This window comes from Gadus morhua, chromosome 9, assembly GCF_902167405.1.
Source record: "Gadus morhua chromosome 9, gadMor3.0, whole genome shotgun sequence".
Taxonomy (NCBI): domain Eukaryota; kingdom Metazoa; phylum Chordata; class Actinopteri; order Gadiformes; family Gadidae; genus Gadus; species Gadus morhua.
In genome coordinates, this window is record NC_044056.1 from 21,958,555 (window position 1) to 21,973,027 (window position 14,473).

A 14,473-nucleotide genomic window follows, 5' to 3' on the forward strand; every position below is an offset into this window, starting at 1 on the left:
CTAGATGTAATTGTACTTTTGATATTCCTCACTAGCTTTTAAGGTGACATCATGCTATTGATTCCTTGTATGGTTAAGATGGCACACTGGGTCATATTTCACCCCCACGGGGGGGGGGGGGGGGGGGGGGGGGGGGGCAGAATACATTGCATTATCTCCCCCACACGCTGCACACGCCTCCAAGTCCACTTCAAAGCTGCTGCTTCAAAGACACATGTGCGGTTCACCTCTCCACCCGGACTCCCCGACGGCCGACAGTCAGTCCCCGGCAGAGAGGAGCCGCTCCACGGAGGAGGCGGGAGACGACACCTGCCTGGGCTCCAGCAGCCACTCGGGTCACTCCTGCTCATGCCCTCGTTAGGTCTTCATCAGTGCAGGAACGTATCATCATGTCCGTGCCTCAGTGAGGGGGTGGGAGGGGGAGTATGTATCTAGACGAGGCCCTTAAAGGAGGGTCTGCTCAGCAGAGCCTGAAGCCCTTTACAGAGGGAGGGCTCTTTGTTGTCGTTGCTGATTATGATGTTGCACTGCAATTATCCTGTTTTCATGTCTAAAGTGCCTTCAGAGTGATGTGATTGTGTGCGATGCTTTGTGAGAGCATCATGATTATCCTTCAGAGGAATATGAGGCGGTATTAAAGGAGGCATTCCACATCAATCCTGACGTTAGAACAGTCCTGCTCTTTGGCTGTCCATTTATTTTAGAATTATTAGAAATACGTTTAATTAACGTATACAAATATAATTATATACATTATTTACACAAAAGGAATTGTGTAAAAGTAATGCACTGATATGTGCACCACATGATTATGAAACATTTGACAAAACAATAAGTTCATAATCCATTATTTCTAGTGGTCTATTTAATAATGCTACATTTCATAATAGAAAAAGTCTGGTGGTCCCTCGGGAGACAGATTGCACAAGAGTGTGAGCTGTGGTCTGGTGGTTACAGAAGAACATCTCACTGTGTTGGCCTGAAGGCCCTCTGAATCATGCTCAGCTTGAACTAAAGCTTGGTTTCCATCCAGTTTGCTCATTAGCTCCTCGCCAATGTCCATTTGGTCCCTGACCGCGGTTGACACCACTTTGTTTAAATGATCTACCCGTCTTAAAATGACTTCTGTAGCAGGATTGTCAACATCAGTTTGGTCAGTTTTGGTCCAATGTCAACTATGCATATTTTTATAACCCCATTTATCATTTGCTACCAAGCCATTTAGTATCATGATAAAAGACAAACTACTGATCAAATGATCTCTTGTTCCATACGATTAGCCAATCAGTAGCTCCGGAACACTGACACACATCATGGTGAAAGGCTGCATTATGAAATACTGCATTGTGTAATAGACCATTTCGTTAGTTATTGTTAGTTATTGTTGCGTAACTGCGGTGATAAAACCACTACTCAAAAAGCCTGCCCTAGATCCTGAATTAGTCAGCAACTATCGGCCTATATCGAACCTGCTCTTTCTGTCCAAGGTACAGGAAAGGATTGTAGCAAAGCAAATCGTCGAGTATCTGACGGGGAACAATCTCTTCATACCCTTCCAGTGGGGATTCAGGAATTTCCACTCAACTGAAGCTGCTGTGACAAGAGTGGTAAATGATATCCTTCTTGCTTTGGATAAAAATGCGAGCTCGATGCTTGTGTTGCTGGACCTCAGTGCTGCGTTCAACACGATCGACCACAGCATTCTTCTTCGCTGTCTATAGCACTTTGTTGGCTTCGGGGGCATGGCTCTTCGCTGGCTTGAATCTTACCTCACAGATAGAACACAATTTGTGCTCCATGAGGGTTCAGAATCGAAGCAGGGCAAACTATGCTTTGGTGTACACAAGGGTCGGTCCTTGGTCCATTGCTTTTTGCAATCTACATGCTTCCCTTGCGACGTTATCCGCAGTTTTGGAATTAGCTTCCACTGCGACGCGGATGACACCCAACTCTTTATTCCTGTAGAACCGAGGGACTCGGTTGAAACCTGTCGTGCTGCGGTGAAGAGTTGGATGCCATAGAACTTCCTGCAGCTTAACACTGGGAAGACAGAGCTGATAGTTATCGGCTCAAAACGGGACCAGAGAGAATTTCAGAATGTCTCACTGTGGTTGGATGGCTTCGCCATCCCACAGAGTGCATCTGTCAGAAATCTTGGTGTCTGGTTCGACCCTCAGGTGTACCAACATTTGACCAACATGCTAGAAGTATAACTAGAATTGCATTTTTCCATATGAGAAACATTGAAAAAAAATCGGACCAATGTTATCTGCAGAAGATTCAGAGACACCGATTCATGCATTTATAGCATCAAGACTGGATTATTGTAATTCATTGTTCTCGGGTCTACCTAACTCTACCACGAGAAGTCTACAGCTTCTACAGAATGCTGCAGCTAGACTGCTGACTAGAACGAGAAAGTTTAATCACATCACTCCTATTCTCGCCTCCTTGCACTGGCTACCAATAACTTCCAGATCGGATTTTAAGATTCTACTGCTAACCTATAAAGCCTTGCATGGAATAGCTCCATCCTACCTGAAGGACCTCATCATTCCTTATAGTCCTTCTCGGTCCCTCCGGTCTTCGGGAGCTGGCCTTCTTTCACTACCGAAGGTTAAAAAGAAATCGTCTGGACAGAGAGCGTTTGCCTATCGAGCCCCCTTCCGGTGGAATAGGCTGCCACCGGTGATCAGGGAAGCTGACTCTGTGGAGCTATTCAAGGAAAGCTTAAAACGCACGCCTACTCTTCTGTTTGAAACCTAGGGGTGGAAAACGATACAGATGCGATGTGAAGACCACTGCGTGTTTGTTTGTGCTTTTCTTAATAAAGTTACTAAACTAATAGAAGAATACATTTCCACTATGCACTTTTCCGTTCTAGTTCACTATTCTGTCTGTTCTAGCGTGTTACGGTGACTGGACTGGATGCCTGGACTCTCCTCATGGTTAACAGGCATGCACCACATCATCAATGTACAGTAATATGATTTGCATGTATTTACTTGTATGTAAATTATGGCACCCATTGCACTCCTGACTATCCCTGGAAGAAGGGATCCCATACTAAGTGTTTCTTCTCAAGATTTCTTCCATGCTTATTCTAAGGAGTTTTTTCTTGCCCTTGAGGGGGCTTGGGTAAAGGGGGGTGTCATTCATATTTGGCCTGTTAAGCCCTTTGAGACTGTAATGGTGATTAAGGGCTATACAAATAAAGCTGAATTGAATTGTTATGAAATATGTTTAATAGTATTTTTTATATCATTACATATAACATTAAAACAATACCTTTCTATATATAATTATGCAATTATATATTTATTAAATTTATAATCAGTATTTTATGTATTACATTTTGAGTGCCTCGGTCCTCAATATATTGAGAGCTCTATTAAGGTTTTAAAGAATCAGGGAAAATAACTGACATGGAAAACCAAATAAATCTATATGATCATCTTTATGTTTTTTTCTTTGTTGTTTACTCAGGAGATCACACAGCGTATTGGTTTAAAAGTGTTTAAAACAGTGTACTAGCCTACTTTTTAAGAACTGCATCGCTAGTCCTCTTCTTGCTGGCTAATGCATTCAGGGCCTTCGGCTGTTGAATGTAGTTGATACAGAAACCTTGTCTGCATCGCGGGGGGACTCATGCTTTGTTCTAACATTGACATTCAATCCATTATGCATAGGATTTTGTGTTTTTATTGAACCGTGTATGGTTCATTACGTTTGTAAGCTGTGCTTACGTATTTCAATTGGTATTTCAAAAAATGGTTTGGTAAGGGAGTACTACAAAAAATCCTGCAATTCAAGGACCACATATGACCCCTTGATCCATATCCATATCTCTATTCAATAATGTGGTCATCAGTATTGATGCTGCTGATGATAATGACGATGATGATAACGATGATGGTGACGATTATGCCTATCAGACCAGCAATGCTCAGCGTCCATGTGTGCATGGACAGTGATGTGTTACCCCTGACTCCTGGGTTAAATCCAGGTTATCTGAGTTGCTGAGTGCTGCACAAGCTGGTTGTTTTTAGGAACATGGTGGACGATCGCTGCTGAATGGGCCAAGCGGTCCTGCAATGATGAGCGTTTGCTCTGCAGGTTATTGAGGCGCTCTGCTGGGATGTTGAACAAGGCTTCCTGCGTACCCTTTTCTGTCTTTAATAACATACGTTAAACACTGATAGCCAACAGACAGAAGGAGGCTTGTTTGCTTCTTTCCTTCACTCCTCCGCATGTACTGTCTCTGTATCCAAGGCCTGATTGATTGACAGCTAGAATCCATGAGATCCTCTGTGGACGTGTTATTGCTCTGGGTCATAGGTAACCTATCTCAAATAGGCCTCGGAATCCAACACACATACACATGCACACATACACACACACACACACACACACACACACACACACAAAAACGCACACAAACACACACACGCATAGAGACACACACACACACACACACATACACACACACACACACACACACACACACACACACACACACACACACACACACACACACACACACACACACACACACACACACAAACGCACACAAACACACACACGCATAGAGACACACACACACACACAAAACACACACACACACACGCACCTTCCCATATTTTTCAGTCCACTGTATTTTTTGCTTCTGGTTAAACAATTTCGAGCCGAGGATGAATTATTGACCAGTCTGGGGTCCGGGGAGACGTTCTTCACGCTGTTGTTATCCGTCCTCACGTGCACAGAGGTCTTCCTGAGACCAGCACAAAGGGAGCACGTGCCTGGGCTTATGGCGTGCCGTGCTAACTAGAAATGGTCTCGTGTGTGTATCCAGGTTCTTCTTACAGTCTTATGGTGTATTTTCCTTCATTTTTCATTTCCGTTTTTTCAGTGAATGTTTTTTTGGTAACCTTTTACCGGAATCCAAACACGATGTAAACAAGACAACATATTTTTGTAGACCTGTGACTTTCAGTATTTACTGATTTGATTGTTTTGTATTGATTTGCCTTTTAACATTCAAGGTCATTTTACTGATGGGAATGGACTTTAGAGATTATTGGCTTTGTGAGTCACGATGCCTACGTCTACACACACCGCCTGCTGTGGTCATTTTGAAATGGGGAAGAACACTTACACTATAATTTTGAATTGATTTGTTTCATGTGAATACATTTTCTTCAAACTATTTTGATGGTTAAACATGACCAAAAAGGGATAGGTGTATCCTGAAAGTTGACTAATTTAGCCTCGCAATTTGCCATGTGTTCGCCAGTTTAGATAACAACATTGTGTTAATAAGTTCCAAATAAAACGCCTCAAACTAAATATATGTATATCTATAGGCTTCTTATAGGTATTTAATTTCAGGGCTTGCCTAGTCTCTCTCCTTCAAACCAAGAGGTAACTGGAGGTCAACGTGGATTAAACTCATCCTTAAAGGAAGTCATAATGGGCTTGCTCTGGGAAACCGACTTTGTGTGGGGGAATGTAGATTCCTGCCGTGGTGCAGAAGGCCTCGGGGTCAAGATGGATGCTGTCTCTTTGTCCTGGAATAATCATTGGATTCAAAGTTTGACACGCACCCGAGCGCTCAGCCGTTGTTTCGGCTGAAGGTTACCGCTGGACGTGACTCTAGGCTGACTTTTTCTCAGAATGCCGAGGAAACCATGAAAGCCTGTTGCGTGCATAACACTGCGCAAATGATGAGATCCGCTGTTGCTTAGGAACCAAAGTGGCTGAATACATATGAAACCACTTCACAGAGGTGTTTGTCTCAAGTATGGTATGGCTTTATGCCAAGAAGCTCCTGCCAACATTGCATTGTATATTTGCATTGTGCCATGCTCCTTATCCCTTAGAGGTTTCTATGTAACCTTTAATTAGCTTTATACTAAATAAATTGCCAAACTAGAACCAAAAAAACGCAATTTAACGGGGTTTTGATTACTTCTGTGTAATAAGCAGCAATACACCTGCTTCTCTTTGAGATTCGGTTGAGTCTTGTTGATTCTCCCTTTTGTCCTACTTTACATTTAAAATACTTTCAAATGGTGCAAAAACACTGTGTCACACGTCCTAATTCTGCCGTGTGTGTGTGTGTGTGTGTGTGTGTGTGTGTGTGTGTGTGTGTGTGTGTGTGTGTGTGTGTGTGTGTGTGTGTGTGTGTGTGTGTGTGTGTGTGTGTGTGTGTGTGTGTGTTGCTCTGTTTGCTTCTGTGTTTCTCATAGCGCATGCACACCAGGTAGCAGATTATCGCTCAGCCGAGGGAAGGAGAGGCGTTGATGGCATCAGCGCGTCAAGGTCGGCCACAGCGGCTGTCGGAGTCGGCCTGTATGCTGCAGTCTGCCCTCACACAAAGACAACACAAGGACTGCACACACACTTACTTCAACCGTTGGAAACATCAAGGCCACTTTAAAAGGGAGAAATGCTAATCTTTTGGGACGTAATGATTGTCAGTTAAGCAGCGCGTTAAGAGTGAATTACCGACTCAATTTGTGTATTTAAATTCAGACATGATTAATTGGTTTTCTCGAATGGAAACGCCAACCTAAACCCCCACCCACGAGCCCTCTCCTAAATGTCTTAAGGAGAACAGCATATGCCTGCTGCTGTTCGTGTCTGAAGTCAGGCAATAATCAACGTCAGCAGAGATTTTGAGGAACTCATTTTAGTGGAATACATATTCGCTGGGGAATTTGAAAATATAGTTCATGGTTGCAAATGAAATGCAATAGTCTACTGCAAAATAAATGTAACATGCATTGTCTTTAGAGAACCCATTCATCTAAGTTTGATGCAAAGGTCTCAGACGTCTTGGGAAATTGGGTTTTCCAATGTTTTTCTATTATATAGAATATAGTTTGATTTGCTCGTACATTAGCCAAGTGTTATTTATCATGTTTTATGGATACATTGATATTTTCTTTCTCCCAAGATATGGCAACTCATTTGACCAGAGAAAGAAAACTGTAAACCCTTCTCTCAAGGTTGATATCTTAGTCATGTAGAAATTACCCTCATGTTGACAAGAAGTATCACCTTATACTTAAATTGGAAGAAAAATTCAAAACACAACAAAATACATCAGCAAGAACTGTGTGATTTAGCACACATTCGTTGGGAGCCACGTTTGTCTTCTGTGGCTGTAGAATCCCGCTAAATATCCCGGTATGGCACTCACAATCCCAGACAAAGTAGTGAATGCTAAGGACCAGGAGCTATGAACCAGCCCTTCGACCCCAACCCATTCCCCCTGATTAGCCTCCCCGCTGTGGGGAACCGGCTGAACGGTGAAGGGGGGCTGCAGACACTGCCTCCATCCGCGGGGGCAGCATCTGAGGAACGGCAGCACTTCAAATGGAATGCGAGTGGTTCTCAAGGCAACAGTCATACATTTTTCATCGGACAACTGGCTTTGAGGTAGCATAGGAACCGGGAACAGTCAGTCAGTCAGTCAGTCAGTCAGTCGGGCTGCTGTCTAAAGCTACCAACAACACCAGGGCTTCCTGAGACAAAAGGGATACACATGGGGGAGGAAGGGCACCTGAGAGAGAACAGGAGGTATTGGTGTACTGGCTCATTGTCTGCGCTCTGACGACTTTATACATGCGCCAGGGACGCTGAGCGAATACTCATTTGTTGATTTACATTAGCATATGTTAGCAGCACGGCCCCTGTTGGTAGCACAGCTTGCACTGCTCCGGTTCGCAGACCCAGCCGGGGGTCCGTGGTGGAGGGCTGGACAGATTGAAATGCTAAATTTGAGGGTACAATTTATTTTTGGATGAAAAGTAAGAATCTAGATTCATATTAAATCATTCATGATTTTGTAGCACCATATGGGAAATGCATTTGATTACAAAAAAAACAAACAAAAAAAAAAAGCTTTGAGTTTATGTTTTAGTATATATATTTTATTCATCACCAGAATTTCTAATTTCTATTGTATCAACAATTTGGTCAAAACACACAAACCAAATTGTTAGACGTTCGACTGAGTCTGCTGACGATGCAACGAAGAAGCAGGAAAATGTGTGTTTTCGTGTTAGAAGCTTGTATCTTGTATGTTGTAAATATTTCATGACCGCTCTTTAGACCCAACAGTCTTACTTAAGTCTCCAAAACCTTAACCTATTTCTTATACAACTGGAATCCCCAGAAACCCTCTTATAAAAGGTAGCCTCCCACTTCCATATTATTTCCGGTCATCTCTTTATCAATTTGGGGGATCAGAAACCTGAACCTAAGTGTGGCCCCTCCCCCCCAGACACAGGGCCAGAACGCTGCAGAACGGCTGCACATTTAATGGCCGGCTTCCCGGCACCGCAGGATGGGTGCAGCGCCCGGAGGTTAATGCAGGCTGACATCTCCAGCCTCCTTTACCAGCCCCGCCGTCCTGGGACGCCCTGCGATGGGGAACCTATCGCACCTAACGGAGAGACGTCTGTGTCCTGTCCTCCTTCTGAAACCTTTAGCCTTTCAACTTTGACCCCCATATTTGAATCAGGTTGTCAAGTGCCCATGAAGTGATACTAGTTTAATTGTTTAATCCATCTCTTCTTGATGCAACTCCTTCCAGCTAAATTATGTTTTATTCAAGAAAGAGTCCGCCATTTTTTTTGTTTATGTGGAATACGTTTGTGCGGAGTACGTTTGGTTTGAATTTAACGCGGATGGTAGACATTTCCTTAAGTGTGATCTAAAGTAGATTTCCCAACGAAAGTCACCTAGGTGGCGTGTACCATTTGGCTTTGTTACTACCTATAGCTGAAAGTTAGCAGTATCAGTGACACAAAATGTCATTTTTTTGTGTGTTTAATCCCACCACCTACGAGCTCTGCATCGAAGCCATATTGAAGGGTGTTTAAGCAAGGATGATATAGTAAGCGATCTCAATGGCATATTGTACGTATGGAATGAGGACAGGACAAAGATGCCTTTGTACGCTCCTGTGAGATGGGACGGGGTTTGACAGTGATCCCCGGTGACTCCTACACACAGCCGTGCATTTGTTCGTAAGATTAAAGGCAGGTTGGTGTCAGCAGGCCAGACGGCAGGAAGCAGGTGGCTAGTTTGAAACCTCCCAGTAAAGAGGCACTGGGCTTCTTGTTTTATTTTGGTTCATTTAGTGATGCATCTGATATATCGCAATGGCCATTGATTAGCTAAGGCATAATGTACGGATGTCCTCCGTCCCCCTTCCCGGGAACATGTCTGCACGGCTCTCAAGTCTCAGTCTCACGCATTCAGACTGAGACGCACGCAATTCAACCCATGCTCACACTCACACACCACACTTCGTATTTCTCACTCAGAGAAATTACCAGTAGGCCTATAGCGCCCACCAATTTGCGCCGCTATTTAACAGTGGAACAGGTAGGAATCAAATGGGTTCCCCGTACGTAGGGTAACCAGAAGTAAAAAAAATTGTGTTTTTTTTTATTACCATTATTGTTTTATAGGGACAAACATAACAAATTTCTCCTACAGGGGATTGATAAAGTTCTATCTATTGAACAGAAAGAAACACTTGTTCATACTTTACACACTTTACCACAGCATTTATTTGGCCTACTGAATGCGACAGATATATTTTAAGCATTGGACTGAATGCCACATAAATTTTTGCACGTTTGCAATGTTTAAAATTTCACTGAGCGGAGAACTGCTTCTATTCCATATTGATTTCAGTAGAAAAAAAGCATTATTTATTCCCGAATGGAGCCAAATAATTGTAATAATTGTAACCGGAGTTGCTCCTCCAATATTGCAGAGGTTGCTGTGGTTTTGTCTCTGCAGTAATTGTTTGTATGTGCAGGAAGAATGAATGAATAATGGAGAGGAGTCAGGGGTCACCCGCAGCACCCGGCAGCCCACACGCTGCCCACCCTCCTGGGAGGGGGGTCTCAGGCGAGCAGCAGGATGTGTAGGCCCAGAGAGAGGGAGACCTTCAAATAGGTTCAGGTTGGTGGGTGGTGCTCAAGTTATACTGGTCCATTAGGAAGAACGAAGGGCACCCTCTCAGGAGAGGAAGGGGTCATAAGTCAGAGTGATGCTGTGGTGTGTTTAGTCTATCTGGAAAAATACCCGTCTGCAAAAGTACAAAATAAACACATACAAGCCAATATTGAGAATATAACTAGAATATACTACGTTTGCTGAACATGTAAGGCATTGACAGATAAGATGGATGGTTTAGAAAGAGATGTGGGTCGTATGTGTTGTATGGCAAGGCCATCACACATACAGGCACGCGGTTGGTTGGTTGCCTATAAGGTTGTGCCATGGAAATATGTAAACAGGAAATAGCGATATTGATCTAGAAGGATATTCGTGTGGTCGACTAACTTCATGCTGTGCTGTAAGAAAGGACAGCTAATTACAACACTTTTTTTTACTAACTACAGCTTTCAAAGCGCACAAAAATGCTATTCTTTATTCTGTATAAATGTCTGGTGCCATTTTGCTGTTGGGATCAATTGTGCGTATAAGTGCAAGCTATTAAGTGAGGAATCGAGAGAGAGAGGGAGAGAGGGATAGATAGAGGAAGGGGGGAGGGAGTGAGGGATAGATAGAGATAGAAATAGAGGTAGGGAGGGAGGGACAGATAGAGAGAGACAGGCAGACAGATAAAGAAGAAGAGAAAAAAATCAATTGTTGCACATGACCGGCTGCTATCAGAATGCAAATCCACCCTGGATCTTTGTTCTCCATGCTTCAGTAACACCACTGACACCGGCAGCAGTGTGTGTGTCTCTGAAGCGGGCTGGTCGGCCCGGTGGAAGAGCCGGTGTCGGGGATAATGGAGGTGCGTGGGCCGGGCTGACGCCTGCCTGTTAAGTGACAGGCTAATTACCCATGAGCTTTAATGGCAGCGCCAGCGAGTGGACGGAATGATTGGAGCCGATGTACGCAGAATACTTAGGCGGGGAGCGAGTGGCGACACAGGGCACCTCTGAATCAAGCCCCTTTGTTCGAGTTGTTGTTTTAGTGTTGTTTCTGTGTGTTTTCCCTCTCTGCAACAAAGCCCGCTCAGCGAGAGGGGGGGTCCGGTCGATGGGTGGGCGGGATTCTAACTGTTGCCATGGTGTTACCGATGAGATGACGCCAGTCTCTGTTATACCTGCATAGGAAGGGGCGAGGAATGAGCCTCAGGTGTTGGAGTCACAGCAGCAACCAGTTGTTCATCTGTGATTCAGACTCCATACACCGGTCACCTGAGGTGTCCGGCGTTTAGTCCCAAGGGTGTTTCTTCAGCTTAACCACCTGGAATATAGACGAGAACCCTTTAAATATGAAAAAAAAAAAGGGTTCATTGATAGGTGAGGGCTTTTGGCGGACTAGTCAGAGTGTAACCCTGAAATATTGCCTCAGACTGATCATTTATTCATCATCGTATGATCACACATTCTACAGACAAATTCTGCTTTTTGTGATGTTGTTTGTTTGTATGGAACTGGTTTTATTCAAATGAAATCCAGAAGATGCCAGATACTGATGGCCGTACGTGACATGATAGAGCAGACATCTTGATGACCTTCTTGTTGTTTTTGGCGGGAGGAATGACGATAGGGAACAGCTTACAGACATAGCCGACGCTAACTGTTAGCTTGAGCTCTTTCTCTCCGCCTGTGTTCGGCATCACCCCCCAGACCACACAGCATATTATCCGGCGCGGTTGTAGAAGCCGCTGGCTCTGCCTGCCGTTGTGGGGGAGCCAATCACGGCGGCGGCTACGAGGAACAGCATGGGACGCGTTCCCTTGGATTGTTGGTATTGAGCAGGAAGAAGGGCTGCGGGCGCTAGCCATCAAAGTGCTGCTGTTTGCACTGTGGGAATAGGCATGAATAATCTATAGTTTCTTTGCCCTTCCTCGTATCACCATTCACTATTCACTGTCTGCTGTTACGCCTCACTGTTTGCCTTTTGTTCACACAACCGTCTGCTCCATTTGTATTCATCCGGTCAAAATGTGTTCTTTCTCTTTTATATTACATTCTGGGTGGTTGAAGGTACAGTTTGTTGTTAAAGGCAAGATTGAATCTTGCTGATTATGGTGAGATTTTATGGATTAATCGGGCTTCGGTGTCTTGCTTGGCGGTTTTCTTTTGTTTTATGGGGTGCCATAAACATTGATCGGCCATGTGTTGTTTTAATGGAAGAGTCTCTGGAGGAGTGGGAGCTGTAATCACGTTGGGTGAAACCCTGCGGTTGTTATCATTAACACGTCCAACTTTTGGGGGGAACCAGGGAGTAAAGGCAGCCATGTGCATTGCAGACTGTGGGGGAAACCAGGTAGTGGAGGCAGCCATGGGCTGAACAGACTATTGGACTGCTGCCCCTCTGTGGACGAGAGGCTGCAGTGGGTTTGTCTCGCAAAACTTTGGCTTATAGGTGTCTTTGTCAATATAATGAAGCATTATCGTTTTTCGGATAAGCTTTTACATTTGTTACTTTTACAATTATTAAAGAATAACCATACTTATGCCTTCTGTTCCCTAAGGCATGGTTACAATCAGTTACAATCACGCTCACTTTTAATTTATTTTAATGCCATCAGAAGGGATCTTGATATACTGTTTCAGACTGCAGGGAACCAAAGCAGAGAGTTATAATTCAACACATTTCTAAATCACATTCTGAATTACCTTAAGATAAGACGGCTAATCTTCCCTTCCTCGAAGCCCTTCCAATTACCTGAATGAGTTCCTAACGTAATCAAAGCAGGCAATCATTTGGTATCAACTCCATCTCCCCATTGATCCCACGCGTGCCAAGAGGGATTGAATAGCACATGAGTTTAAATGTCTGAATGTGGAGCGGCATAACTTATCCAGACTAGCGCCGAGGCGGGGATGTGTTCTGTTTACCAATGGGACAATGTACCCTCCATCCTCCTCCCTCCATACATCATCCCTGTACAAACAGACGCCTGCCTCTGTTGGGAATGAGAGATTCCCTCCATAGCCAGGGTAATTGGCTGTCGAGATTGGCAACTTTTAGGGCCATGCTCAGTGCTTCTGCTGCTTCAGCTGATGGTGGATTGCAAACTCTCTAGTTGAATCATATTCAGATAAATGTCATGATGTGTGTTGATAGGAAATCATCGTTGATTGGATACGCACACACAGGTCTTGAGAATGGTGCTGCGCCGTGGAGACCGAAGCTATCGCCCGCATTCCCAGCGTCAGGCTGGCCAGCCTACCTTCCTCCCAGACCGGTTGGACCTTGACTGTCCCCAGATTTGATCCCCCCCCCCATTTAGACGTTCTGCTAATTTGAATATTAATACAGAGAAGCCTGTGTGACCTCCTCCTGCTCTGAGATCCCACCACAGTAGACGAAGATTTGTTCATTAATGATTGCAATGCATTTACCGATGATATCTTCAGCAGCAGCTAAATCCCTGTGAATAACAGCATCTGTGCCTGTGTCACCCGTTGGCGTTGATGAAGCCAAACGCGTACTTGACAAAGGTCAGGGGAGCTCTTCAAGCCTTGTCCCGTGTCAGTGGATGGGCGTTTAGCAGCTGATTGGGCATACGGTCGTCATAGTAATGGGTGTGCTGCAGCCGTAGCGTGGGACGGACAGGATCCGCACCGAGAGGGTAAATGCATGTCAAGATGGACACATCCTGTGGCACACTAATGCACGGCAGAGCCGGGCCGTCGATTACAGGGAGCGAGGCGGGTGCAGGAAACCCTGCTCGCTGAAATCACAGTGGACAGGGTGGAGGAGAGAGGGTGGAGGAGACAGAGGAGACAGGGTGGAGGAGAGAGGGTGGAGGAGATAGGGGGAGGCGAGGCGGTGGATGAGACAGGGTGGAGGAGACAGGGGGAGGAGAGGCAGTGGATGAGACAGGGGGAGGAGAGGCGGTGGATGAGACAGGGTGGAGGAGATAGGGTGGAGGAGACAGGGGGAGGAGAAGCAGTGGATGAGATAGGGTGGAGGAGACAGGGGGAGGAGAGGCAGTGGATGAGACAGGGCCGCTGTCGATGAGTCATAAGACGAGTGTGATGGTCTTTTCCCAACAGGGTTCTGACTCAGCCACGGCCTCACCCAGCGCGGCTGTGATGGGACAGTCCCCGTCAGGACGTTGGTCACCCACCTTCTCTGTCATGGTCTTCTTAATTACATCTAGTCATTGACGAGAACATGATGTTTAATGCTTAACGCCTTATCTAATTTATCATCATGTTCATTCATATTCCCGGTCGTTGACAGAAATGGCAGCTGTTGATTATGATCTCTCTCCTTTTATCAAAATGCCATTATTGGTACGGGTGTGTGTGTGTATGTATGGATCATATCTCTATATCATAGTGTATTCACCAACGAGGAGTTGGTGTCTGGTGGTGCAGGAGGGTCTGTTCAGAGCCTGAGTGGGAGTAGAGCACAGGAGAGTGTTTGGAACAGACAGCAGTAGCGGGCAGCCTTGGAGAGTAGACCA

At 44.9% G+C, this 14,473-nt stretch overlaps 1 long non-coding RNA gene across 1 annotated transcript; it reads left to right on the forward strand.

Annotated features, from left to right (window-relative positions):
- The first annotated feature begins 1,440 nt into the window (after nucleotides 1–1,440).
- LOC115550247 (uncharacterized) lies at nucleotides 1,441–6,790 on the forward strand. Its single transcript, XR_003977873.1, has 2 exons — nucleotides 1,441–1,607; nucleotides 6,249–6,790. It is a non-coding gene; the product is annotated as an uncharacterized LOC115550247 (long non-coding RNA).
- The last annotated feature ends 7,683 nt before the right edge of the window (nucleotides 6,791–14,473 follow it).